The 14208-nt window shown below is 36.9% G+C and overlaps 1 protein-coding gene across 1 annotated transcript in view; it reads left to right on the plus strand.

Annotated features, from left to right (window-relative positions):
- LOC121421046 (tetraspanin-6-like) overlaps positions 1–14208 on the plus strand; it is a 71793-nt gene that overhangs the window by 938 nt on the left and 56647 nt on the right. The window lies entirely within an intron of this gene.

Genomic DNA, 14208 nt, shown 5'->3' on the forward strand with positions numbered 1-14208 from the left:
CATCATCATCATCATTATTAAGATCATCATCATCATCATCTATTTCTTGTACATTGAAATAATCTAAGTGGTGAAATCATGAAAATCAATATTTCTGATGATCACTAGACAAAAAGGCATATGTGGGACAGTACATTGAGTACAATGTGCTTATTTTGATAATTTCTCAGCAGTTAAACATTCTTCTCTACAGGCATTTGGCGTATAATGTTTGTCTCGCCTACATAGCAGAGTGAGACTAGAGGCACCGCTTTTCCAACGGCGATGGCAGCAGCGGTGTTAACACCAACTCTTAACCGAAGGTTAAGTTTTTGAAATGACAGCATAACTTAGAAAGTATATGGACTTAGTTAGTTCATGAAACTTGGCAAGTATTACTGAACATCCTGCTTGAGTTTCACTTCACATGACCAAGGTCAAAGGTCATTTAGGGTCAATGAACTTTGGCCTAATGGGGTATCTGTTGAATTACCATCATAACTTTGAAAGTTTATGGATCTGATTCATGAAACTTGTGACATAAGAGTAATCAAGTATCACTTAATATCCTGTGCAAGTTTCAGGTCACATGATTAAGGTCAAAGGTCATTTAAGGTCAACAAATACCTCCAACTTGGCCAAGATTCATTGACCTTACATGACCTTTGACCGTGTTAGGGGTATTTGTTGAATTACTATCATAACTTTGAAAGTTTATTGGTCTAGTTCATAAAACTTGCACATAAGAGTAATCAAGTATCACTGAACATCCTTTTCGCATTCCAGGTCACATGACCTAGGTCAATGAACTTTGGCCGTAATGTGGGTATCTGTTGAATTACCTTCATTGTTTATGCATCTGATTTGTGAAACTTGGACATAAGAGTTATCAAGTATCACTGAACATCCTGTGGGAGTTTCAGGTCACATGTTCAAGGTCAAAGGTCATGTAAGGTCATTGAACTTTGGGAAAAATGGGGGTATTTGTTGAATTACCATCATAACTTTGAAAGTTTATTGATCTAGTTCATAAAACTTAGACATAATAGTAACCAAGTATCACTGAACATCTTGTGCGAGTTTCAGCTCACATTACCAAAGGCAAAGGGCAGTTAAGGTCAATGAACTTTCGCCATTTTAGAGGTCATTATTAGATTACTGTCATAACTTTCAGAGTTAACAGATGTAGTATATAAAATGTGGATATAGGGGTAATCAAGTACATGTATCACTGATAAGTTTTAGGTCACATGATCAACGTCAAATGTCAATGAATGTAGTATTGTATCATTATATGAATGTGAATAATTAGTTTTCAAAGTCTGCTCTGATGCTGTATTGAATCGCATGATGCAGGTGAGACTGCCAGAGGCATTCCACTTGTTATTTATAATACAATCTCTTGGGTGGTAATTTTATTGGATTCTGTTCAATCTCATAGATACCACAACTAGATCTAGTATTTATCTTTATGTACTTGATACTATAGAGTGTTGCTGCATGAATTACTGTTGGAAGAAGGAATGTCCAAAGTTTGAAATTATTTCCCCCGAATTTGAGATCATTTTGAATTATTTATTTTGAAGGAAGTGATGTGAGATGTTTGATACGTAAGTTAAGACAAAAAACTAAACATTATCCAGAAGTCAGACAATCTTATCGTGAGAAAGCAAATAATCGAGAGAAAAGGAAATATTAGACTTGGCTCTAAAAGTAGTCCAGGAGATCCCAGTTGTTGCCAAATAAGGGGTGATTTTCATGAAACTAATAGTCAGTGATTTTCACCCTCTATTGTTACAAGCCACTGAAATTCTTGCATCCTATTGGTTGAGAGCAACCTTGCCAGTGAAAATCACTGACTGTTTGCTGTATGAAAGGCTCTCCAGGGCGAGAGGAAGGAAATATTGTCTGAGCTTGCACTAAACAGTGGATTTCCCTTTTGTTAAACAATGCTGAGTGATCGATGGCTACGGGAATATCACTGTCATCTTCTTGAAGACATGCATGTAGGCTACATTGGGAATCAATAAAGCTTAGCAATGAACAGCAAATAATGAAAGAACACTTCTGATTGGTCCCCGGTCTGTAATTTGAACTAAATGTGATATAACATTGATCTTGATTGGTCAGTTAGAATAGGTTTTGGTCTAATGCATGATGTGCCATGTGGTCTGATCCCCTGATTGTTGATAGTCTACAGGCACAGACCCTGATTGAAACTTTGATCAACAAGTGGGCCTCCACGCAAAGACTAGCACATTGCTGTTACAGCCTTCAGTACACAAGGCATTATAGGCTGCACTTTCAGACCCCAACTCAAGTTTGCACAGCAGACTACATTTAGATTGCTATCAAGTTTTTCACTTCAATCAAATTATTTAGTTCGATTTTTTTTCTATTTTTCAAATATTGAATATAAATTGACAGCGAAATTGCACAAAATAATCCAGAAACAATGACATGCATTGATAGAAAGTCTGGTAGTAAAAATGTTAAAACTGACAATAATTGGTGTTAATAGAGGACCACACCCTGAGGTGTTAAAATAACACCCTAGAGATTGAACATAACACCAAAGAGTGTAAATGGTCGCATTTCATAAGTTGGGTATGCAAAAAGGGTGGCGTATGAACAATTTTCCACACGGTGCCATGGATAAATTGTTGCTACATCACAGCATCTTGACCAAATTTATTGAGTAATATCTCGTTTTGAAGCTAGAACTATAGGCTAAATATATTATTATGAATTAGATCAATAAAATATGAGGAACAAAAACTATAGTACATTAAGTTTGAAGTAACAGGGGTGGCGGAGCCGGTGGATGCGGTAAATGATAAAATATTAATTAAACCTAATTAACAACTTACTATAATATGTAATATGACTGTTATCCTCATATTTCTGGGAGTTTTAAAGCAGGGAACAACTAAATGTCATAAAAATTTGACAATTTTGAAAATATGCAGCAATGGAATACATGTGTATGTCAGCTCTGATCTGCAACCTAATCAATTAGTAAACCGGAGAGATTTGGTTAATTATCTAATTTGTAATCTTAATTTTTAGTACAAATGTTGTGTATCATTGCAACAAACATTTCTACCCATGATGTTGTCATTTTGCCAAGCATATAAATACAGTGACGGGTATTTTGGGGGCAAAAATGTGAAATTAAATACTGTTAATTAATTAGTATAATTAATATGCATACAATAATAGATAATTATTCGATTTTTGGTACAGATTTAATTATTGATGTTTCAGGATTATAACTGCAATTTACTAGGGTGATCCAATGTTGCATTAACTTTTGACACCATTTTATGTGCAGCAGGTCCAATTTGAGAAAAACACATTTCAAAATTCACATTTACATTGACGTCTATGTAATAATTAGCTGTTAATCAGTCATTTTAAGGAAAAATAAAGGTATTTGAGACTTAAAACTTTTCCATTATTTAGAGAATGGTAATAGCTATAACATATAAAAAAATAAAATTTTTGACCATTTTTACCCTGTTCGCGAAATTGGACCACCTTATGACATGCGACCAAATGTAACAACCATAGGTGTTGTAACAACACCTATAGATGTAAAACTAACACCACCAATTTAACACCGGTGTAAAATAACTGGTGTGGTCCTCTATGTACACCTGTTAACACCACAGTTTTTGCTGTGTACATGTACATAGGCAGGGCATTCTAGCCAGGAGAGAACGACAGAGCCATGGGGGTGGGGTTTGTAATGATGCGACACAATTTTGAAGTGAAAGGATGGGAAAATTGAGGTGTGTGAAACATAGAAATTACAGGAACGGTCTGTCGTAGCACTCATAAAGACAAAGAGAAATCCAGATTCCTCGTTCGTGGACGCTGGTAGAAAGTTTGTAGTGAGACAACTACTGCACCCTTGCCAGCATAGGATATACACAGTATGAGAGTGAGGGACAATTTTGCCCTCTTGACAAGACTAAGACACCGTTTTCACTACCTTCCTAAAACTAGTTTAGTGGAAACTAGATAACCTGTTAGTAGTGAGAATGTTCTAACTACCTTCCTAAAACTGGTTTACTGGAAACTACATGCAGTTTAGTGGAAACTAGATAACCTGTTAGTAGTGAGAATGTTCTAACTACCTTCCTAAAACTGGTTTACTGGAAACTACATGCAGTTTAGTGGAAACTAGATAACCTTTAGTGAGAATGTTCTAACTACCTTCCTAAAACTGGTTTACTGGAAACTACATGCAGTTTAGTGGAAACTAGATAACCTGTTAGTAGTGAGAATGTTCTAACTACCTTCCTAAAACTGGTTTACTGGAAACTACATGCAGTTTAGTGGAAACTAGATAACCTTTAGTGAGAATGTTCTAACTACCTTCCTAAAACTGGTTTACTGGAAACTACATGCAGTTTAGTGGAAACTAGATAACGTGTTAGTAGTGAGAATGTTCTAACTACCTTCCTAAAACTGGTTTACTGGAAACTACATGCAGTTTAGTGGAAACTAGATAACCTTTAGTGAGAATGTTCTAACTACCTTCCTAAAACTGGTTTACTGGAAACTACATGCAGTTTAGTGGAAACTAGATAACCTTTAGTGAGAATGTTCTTACTACCTTCCTAAAACTGGTTTACTGGAAACTACATGCAGTTTAGTGGAAACTAGATAACCTTTAGTGAGAATGTTCTTACTACCTTCCTAAAACTGGTTTACTGGAAACTACATGCAGTTTAGTGGAAACTAGATAACCTTTAGTGAGAATGTTCTAACTACCTTCCTAAAACTGGTTTACTGGAAACTACATGCAGTTTAGTGGAAACTAGATAACCTTTAGTGAGAATGTTCTTACTACCTTCCTAAAACTGGTTTACTGGAAACTACATGCAGTTTAGTGGAAACTAGATAACCTTTAGTGAGAATGTTCTTACTACCTTCCTAAAACTGGTTTACTGGAAACTAGTTTAGTGGAAACTAGATAACCTGTTAGTAGTGAGAATGTTCTAACTACCTTCCTAAAACTGGTTTACTGGAAACTAGTTTAGTGGAAACTAGATAACCTGTTAGTAGTGAGAATGTTCTAACTACCTTCCTAAAACTGGTTTAGTGGAAACTAGTTTAACCTGTTAGTAGTGAGAACATTTTCACTAACTTCCTATAACTAGTTTGCTGGAAACTAGTTTAGTGGAAACTAGTTTAGGGTGTAGTTAAAACGTTCTCACTACCTTCTTCCTGAAACCAGTTTAGTGAAAACTAGTTTAACGTGTAGTGAGAACGTTCTCACTACCTCGCTAAAACTAGTTTACTGGAAACTAGTTTTATAGTGGAAACTAGTGTAATGTGTAGTGAGAACGGTCAAGCGGTCTAAACCGGTTCAGAACACCACCTCGTGATGTACTTTTCAACATCGCTTTGCCTTGTCAAACTGGTTTTAGTGTAAGTGAGGACACAACCGTTTTTCGGGAAGCTATCTTTGCTCATTTTGAGTGTGCTACTCCACACGACGGGTGTGGAATGCCTGTACTATTTTTTTTTCGAATATTGCGCGAAACGTCTTACCCCACTGAGGGCATTTCCAGAGCAACAAGATCCCCTTACATAAAGTGATTTTGAAAACCACTTTCATGTGATCAAGGGGGAACGCTAGCAAAGCGATCTTCCAAACTGGTTTCCTGAACCGGTTTCCAGTGAAATAGTTTTAGAAAGTGTAAAGAGAACGAGGTCAGTTACATACTGACTGAGTTCTGACTTTGTCATATTTTTGACATCTATCTGACAGCTTAGCATGTATAGTGCCCCAGGATATACACTACGTGTATGGTTTATTTTCAATACTCACCCAAAACAATTATTCCTTGAGGGGTGACAGATTTCTAAACTTTCTTGAGTGTTTCTGTAAATTGTGGTTTTAAACTTTAAAGGGAAAAGCACCTGTGAAAAAAACCCCTCTTCCTGTTTATTTGAGCTGACTTTGAAAGTTGTCCAAGTATTTGCACTTCTTCTGAAGTCTATCGATTGATCACGGGGGGGGGGGGGGGGTGTTTCACAAATTTAAGTATGACTTAAGTCGCACTTAAATGCCAATGCATACATGATATACAACGCACAGACTTATTGATTTATACGCGGTAGTGCGCCTTCTCTTAGCATGATCTGACCAATGCAGTCATGCCTTTTATAACGCATGCAACTAGGCATTTAAGTGCGGCTCTAAGTCATGCTTAAATCTTTGTGAAACGCCCCCACCACTTCAATGAAGGGCCCCATAACAGCCGGCCACATGTATACTCAGCAATTACAAAAAGGTTACACAGTAATCTCATCCCAAATCACACTACTCTTGGAGAGATGATCTTACTCCTTTTGGAGTGAGATTTTAATCTTTTGAGACTGGATTCTACCCCTTTTTTGAATGAAAATAGCTAAAAGGATGCACAGTTTAATTCAGCAGGAGCTTAACACTCTAAATTAAAAGCAATTCCAACCCAAATAGAAACTTGTTACCAGAGGAAAAAGAAAAATCAGACAAGTTTATAGGTGAAAGTTTTAACAAAATCGGACAAACAATAAGAAAGTCAAGACTTTTTAAACGTTGTAAATGTTGATAAATTACTATACATCTGTAGACTTCAGATTGGCTTCATATGTGATGTCATAGAGATGTAAGGCCAGGACTACTCTTCCATGTACTCCAATACATGTATGGCTAAAATGTCACTTTCCCCCAAGGCCAAAGTTTAATCCAAATTATATTTTTATTTCAATAGGACATCAAACAAAATACTACATGGGTTATATTTAGATTTCTGCCCCAGGGGAATATGTACTTAGCAGAAAACCACAAATCCTTGATAATCAAGTACATGGTCTATGGGAAAGTTGTCCTTACCCCTTGTCATAATTTTCTTTTATAATACCCAGTTGCTAATTTGAAATATACATAGTCTTAGGGATCTCAATTTTAGAACAGCCATACATTTCTTATTGCTTGTCCGATTTTTTTTCAAACTTTCAGTATGCGGTCTTGTTTATTTTTCTCCATTCCAACACAACATTTTAAGACCAAGACTGGATTCCCCTATAAGGATGTACAATACACTCCAAATGGAGTGATTCCTAGTATCACTCTGGTGAGAGTGTGATAAGAGACAGAGCTACCAAGTCTCACGCATTATGCATGAGACTCAAGCATTTTGGACTCTTGTTCATCCCCTCAAATCTCTGTCTCACGCAACTATCACAGCTTATCCCCATATACATTGTACACAATGTCTGTGATCTCACTCAGATTCACAGAAAATCTCACGCATAGCTGGTCTTTGAACTTGGCATCTCTGAAGAGATAGACTAGCTGTTTGGCATTTGGAGAGGGCTTGATCTTTTTTAAAAATTTTGTACATTGATCAATTTGAGCAAGCCATACTCAAATCAATTTTACAATCAATTTATCGAACAATTATTAGATCAATCCCTCAAGCCTCCTCGTGTTCCTGGCCTGGAGCACTATTCCCAGGTAAATGAACTTTTTGGATTCTCTCCAAAGATCCGGGCTAGATCTGGGGGACCTGAGATCATTAGCGGACTGTGTCGTCCGGGGAGTCATTACTCCGTCACTGTCGTCATAGGGAGCCCTCGTTAGTTCAGATGTAACAGCCTTTTCACAACATTGAAAGAAGTGATCCATGCCCTGTGCTAACTCTATTGTGGAGGGGCAATCACCCATCTCATTATCGTTAATCATAATTCTAGGAAGAGAATGATCTTAAAGGGGCTGGTCAGAAAGTAATATTTACTGTAAACCTATTGTGGAAGGGTAATTGCTCTTGTTATTGTTAGTTGAAATCTAGGCAGAGATGAGTTAACGGACCGGTCAGAAAGTAATATTTACTGTACACCTTCTGTGGAAGGGTAATCGTCTTCTTTATATTGTTAATTAAAATTGTAGGCAGAGGACGATCTTAAAGGGGCTAGTCAGAATGTAATAAATTTACAATGTAGTGATTATTTCTAATATAATTTTTAGAACACAAGGGGGATGTGATTATTGTATTATGTTGATTATTGAGTGAATAAAATATGATCGATTAATGATTGAATAAATGAATGAATGAATTAATTAATAAATGAATTAAAGATGGATGAATGGGTGGATGGATGAATGAGTGCATTGAATGAATGAATAAATTGAATGAATGCTTGTTTAAATTAATGAATGACTGAATGAATTGAGTGAATGAATGTATGGCAGAATAAAACAAATGTATGTTTAAATGAATGAATTGTTAATTGTATATTTTCATCTGCATGGCCCTGCGGAAGAACAGTCTGCTGGCTGAGAAATAAACTAAAATGAATGAAATGGAAATGAAAATGAATGACTGAATAAGTAGTGAAACATGTAGGGGAATGTGGAGCGTTGTGGCTTAGTGGATTAGTCTTCCGGCTTTGAAACAAAGGGTCGTGGGTTCAAATCCCAGCCATGGTGTATTTTCCTTCAGCAAGAAATTAATCCACATTGTGCTGCACTCAACCCAGGTGAGGTGAATGTGTACCCGGCTGGAATTTATTCCTTGAAAAATGCCGAGCGCGTAAAAGCTGCTTGAGCTACAGCCAGGGTAATAATATCCAAGTCCTGCAATTGGAAGTGCAGAGAGACGTTATTCATAATGTTGTATGCGCTATTCAAGAACTGACTATTATTATTCACCTGTCAAGAATCACAATAATTTACAGAAAAATTACAAATCATGAAACATAAAGTTGATTGTTATTATTATTGTTATCATATTTATTATTCACCTGTCAAGAATCACAATAATTAAAACATAAAAATAATTGTTTTTGAGAATGCAGAATGTAAAGGAAATGTGGGACAAGAACAAAGGTACCAAAATATTGAATCTATTATTTCATATTCTGGATCTATTTGATTTGGTGTGAGTGCCTGAATGATAACATTGACTAGCTGTCAATGCAACTTCAGAGGATGGCATTGACCCCACTTCTTATGACTCTCCAGTGACCGTTATGGACTTCACTCTGATAGAAACACCTGCTTCCAAACGTTCTATTTTTAATTCATTGTCAGATATTTAATAATAATAATAATATAGGGTATTAATATTGCGCACATATCCACCTTGTTAGGTGCTCAAGGCGCTCCTATATTACCCGGCTAAGCTAGGCGTTCATAGCGCACACAGCTTTTTAAGGAATAACTTCCTACCGGTACCCATTTACCTCACCTGGGTTGAGTGCAGCACATTGTGGATCAGTTTCTTGCTGAAGGAAATTACGCCATGGCTGGGATTCGAACCCACGACCCTCTGTTTCAAAGTCCGAAGACTAATCCACTGGGCCACAACGCTCCACAACACATTTGTTGACCCTCGAAGACTGGTCTGATTATAGTGTAAACTTGTGAAGAATTAGTTTATTACATATTTTGTTTGTTTTTCCTACTTTCGTGATTCTTGGAGAATTGGTTCGTCTGGAGAGTAATTTTCATTTAATGACGAGTTTTCTGTAAATAAATAGTTTTGTGTTTTATTGCTATTTGATCCTCTTCTTAGGTATCTGATAGATTTGATCAGAATTAATATCCTTTCATGAAAAATTATTTTTGTCTCCCCTGCATAGCAGAGTGAGAATATACATGTAGGCACCGCTTTTCTGACGGCGGCGGCGTCAACACCAAATCTTAATCGAAGGTTAAGTTTTTGAAATGTCATCATAACTTAGAAAGTATATGGACCTAGTTCATGAAACTTGGCCTAAGGTTAGTCAAGTATTACTGAACATCCTGCCTGAGTGACCAAGGTCAAAGGTCATTTAAGTTCAATGAACTTAGACTATGTTAGGGGAGTCAATTTCGAAATGTTACCCTAAGGTTTAGTTTTTTGAAATGTCATAACTTAAAAGTATATGGCCCTAGTTCATGAAACTTGGCCATGAGGGTAATCAGAACTTCTGTATAAAGCACTGTATAAATTTTGTATATTATTATTATCACATTTTATATTTTCACTTTGTTTCATAAGACAGTTATATGCACATTCTGGTCCGTATATGCAAATGAGGGAATCGATGACACCCTCTCACTATTTGTTTTGTATTTTATTGCATACAATATGACAATTATGATTTTACTTCTGATTTTGATTATTATTTTCAGCGGTCTGTTTATTTATTTTTTCGTATTCAAATCAACGTTTTGTTACAGTGGACTTGCCCTTTAAGCGCTGTATATTTCTAAAGACCAGCAAAATCTTGTATACAGATTTCCATTACTGAGTTTATTATGTGGAGTGAAACTTACGAAGTTGGAACACAAATTTTTCCTGAACTTAGAATATGAAATTTAGCTTTGGTCTTGTGCCAAGAAAGAGAGAATAGTTTATAGACCCTTTATCAAATTATCATCCCAGAAAGATAAAAAAAGACTACTTTGCAATATCTGTTTCCGTCTATAAATCTCTGAGAATAATGTTCCCGATGATAAAGGATGTGTACTTGTGTATGTCACTGGGTCATCACAATTCTCTGATCATATTCCTGTATTTTTTTAAATTTCCTTATGGGATTTTGCATGAAAAAGGGCAAATCCCCCAACCACTATTTACCCTAGATTTCTGAAGATTTATGTCTATTTATATACCAAGGAGCTTATGAATGTACTTTTTGTCAAAGGTTTATGGTCATGAAATGATGGGTTCGTGCTTACGACTCGAGAATAGAAATGTGTACAATTGTGATTCACTTGATAGGGGAAAATAAACATATTAAAGGCTTTCTAGGCTGACTGAATGTGCAAAATCGTAACAATGTAATGATAAGCTGGAGAAATATAAAATTTTCTTTATGTCGGTGATTGTTCCCACCTCCCTTTCATTCCATGGACCTACAGAAATCGGAACGACTGCTTTTTCATCAGGAATTGGGGATGGGTCGTTTTGATTTGAATTAAAAGTTTCATGCTCAAGATCTTTAATAAGATGGTGTAGAATTCAAGTATTTAGAAACTTGTATCCATGCGGTATTCTACCCATTAAGCAGTTAAGATTACATGCTCATATATGAAGATAGCATCAGACACGGACCTCCGTTCACATAACTTTAGGGATAGTTCCCATTGGACTTTGCAGAGATGATGATGCTCTGTATATGGCGTTGCTATGGAAACCGTAAACTCTAATCCAGGAGGAATAATAAATCAGGAACCACATTGATTAAAGATATATAGAATTCATGTCAGCTAACCAACTTGCCAACTCTTTGTTTTTGTTTCATACATGAATGAAGAAATTTGAATTCTAGTTGCCATGGTAACCTGCATCATATTTACAGGGTCTTGGATATTTTGATGCAGAGGATCATCTACAACATGAGGCTGATCTAGGTTAAAGAAATGACAACAATAAACCGCATCATAGGGTTTTGTTGTGGTTTCTGCAACACTGCTTGCTCTTTAACGGCCAAGTGATGCTGCTTTGAAATTGTATCGTCTGTTGCCTAGGCAACGTATAAGCATGTAGCATGGATTTTCATGGATTTCCATGGATTTGTTTCTATTATGGATACAAGTAGGCCTGTATTCAAACATTTGTAAGGGCATTTCTTTGTATACTTTCTGTGTTTAACAAGGGGGGGGGGATGGGTGTTGTAGGATGGAGGAAATGGATGTATTTTTTTTTTTTTTTGGGGGGGGCTGAGGAATTATGCTGACATCTTCTATAATTGAAGAATTCAATCATCCTTAAAACTTGTTTACCCCCATCCCTTTTTTTTAACTGGGGCACTTTTTTTTTTTTGGGGGGGGGCAAAGCCATTATGGTGGCTTAGGGGTGCACCTGGATCTGTTCTTGATAATTATAATGAAATGTATAGTCTTACAGTAATACTTGGTAATTTACTTAAATGCGAGTTCGAGACATTCTTGAATAGAGACACTTGTATATATTTGTTTATAGCTCACTGGAACCATGGACATTTAACAAACAGACTATGGGCCATTAAATCTTGTATTAATGATTTGTGTGCATGAAAGTCTCTCATAAACACCATGAGTCATGAGTTTGAATCGAAGAGCATGTTCATACTCATCTACTTGCACACGTTTTCATGAAGTGTCCCAAGAGGTCTAAATTTATGAAGAATAAACAGATTTTTGTTTTTCAGCTATTATGTGAACTTATGTCAATTGCCTATCATCTCACAAACTCACTAACATGTACATATACTTTTATTTTAACCAACAGTTGGTAAATTTATTATAACAGGGGTACTCCAGGCTGTAAAGAATTTGATTTGAAAAGCTAAAGTAAAATCAGACAATGAAAACAATGAAAATTTGATCAAAATTGGATCATCAATCCACCTGTCTGTCTGTCCGTCCGTCTGTCCAGGCCATCCATCCATCCACCCATCCATCCATCCACCCATCCACCCATCCACCCACCCACCCATCCATCCACCCACCCACCCACCCACCCACCCACCCATCCATCCACCCATCCATCCACCCATCCACCCATCCATCCACCCATCCACCCATCCATCCATCCACCCATCCACCCACCCATCCATCCATCCATCCATCCATCCATCCATCCACCCATCCACCCACCCACCCATCCATCCACCCACCCACCCACCCATCCATCCATCCACCCACCCACCCACCCACCCACCCATCCATCCATCCATCCATGTATGTCTATCTGTCAGTCAGTCAGACTGTCTATCTATATGTATTTGTCTCTGCTGCATCTGTGTGTCTGTTACATTTTCTGTCTCATATTTTGCATCCTTCCTTTCCCTTCTCTTTTTATTTTTCTCTCTGTCTCCTGTCTCCCATCTGTTTACCATTATATGATCTCTACCCCTCTCTCACTCTGTCGGCAACTTCACCTTTCAGCTTCATTTGATGCATTTCAAACAGATGATGTCATTAATGTGTGTTTGATTTATGGTGTCTGTGATCTCTCAAATTTACAAACAAAATCAATTCCATTACCAAACTAGGTGCCTCTGCATGGCCATGAATAGTAACAGATCCCTGCTCTGCCCATGTTCATGTAGAAGTCTCTGACACCGTTCTCACTACCTTTCTAAAACTAGTTTAGTAGAAACAAGTGTAACGTGTAGTGAGAACGGTCAAAGCGGTCTTCCAAACCGGTGCAGAAAACCACCTCGCTATGTACATGTAGTTTTCAAGATCGCTTTGCCTCATTAAACTGGTTTTAGTGTATAAGTGAGGACACAACTGTTCTTTGCACATTTTGAGCGCGCTACTCCACACGACAGATGTAGGCCAGATGTAGGCGGTTTCCAATTGCGTGCGAAACGTGTCACCCCACTGAGATGTGAAGTGATTTGGAAATCACTTTCGTGTGCAGAAGTGGGAACGCTAGCAAAGCGATCTTCTGAACTGATTTCCTGAATCTGTTTCCAGTATAAAAAACAGTTTTAGAAAGCGTAATGAGAACGGTGTCTCTTTTGCATAGCAAACCCTACTTGCAACCATGCAACTCCCTGTTGCATCATATCCGGATTTGATGTAATCACAATTTGCTTACTGGTAACTGATACTTTTTTATTGTAAAAAACATCAACGATAAATTTCAACCATGGTGGTAGCTTTTCTGCCTCCATGGTTAATTTTTCAACATTTTGTTTCAAGCTGCATGCAGTATTCTTTATGATTCCCAAATAAATTTTGCTTCTATTTTACCCTTCTGGAATTTGTCTGTCTTCCTGTTTGAAAGGCGTATTTAAAGGTCAAGTCCACCTCAGAAAAATGTTGATTTGAATCAATAAAGAAAAATCAGACAAGCACAATGCTGAAGATTTCATCAAAATCGGATGTAAAATAAGATAGTTATGATATTTCAAAATTTTGCTTATTTTAAGAAAATAGTTATATGAATGAGCCAGTTACATCCAAATGAGAGAGTTGATAATGTCACTCACTCACTATTTCTTTTGTTTTTTATTGTCTGAATTATACAATATTTCAATTTTTACGAATTTGACGATTGGGACCTCCTTGCCTGAAGAACAAAATGTTACAATAATGGAATTCCACGTGTTCAGGGAGGAATGAAACTTCATTTCACATGGCAATGACGAGAAAATCAAAATATTTCATATTTCAAACAATAAAAAAAAAAGAAATAGTGAGTGAATGACATCGACTCTCTCATTTGGATGTAACTGGCTCGT

This window comes from Lytechinus variegatus, chromosome 9 (genome assembly GCF_018143015.1).
Source record: "Lytechinus variegatus isolate NC3 chromosome 9, Lvar_3.0, whole genome shotgun sequence".
In the NCBI taxonomy this organism is placed as follows: Eukaryota; Metazoa; Echinodermata; class Echinoidea; order Temnopleuroida; family Toxopneustidae; genus Lytechinus; species Lytechinus variegatus.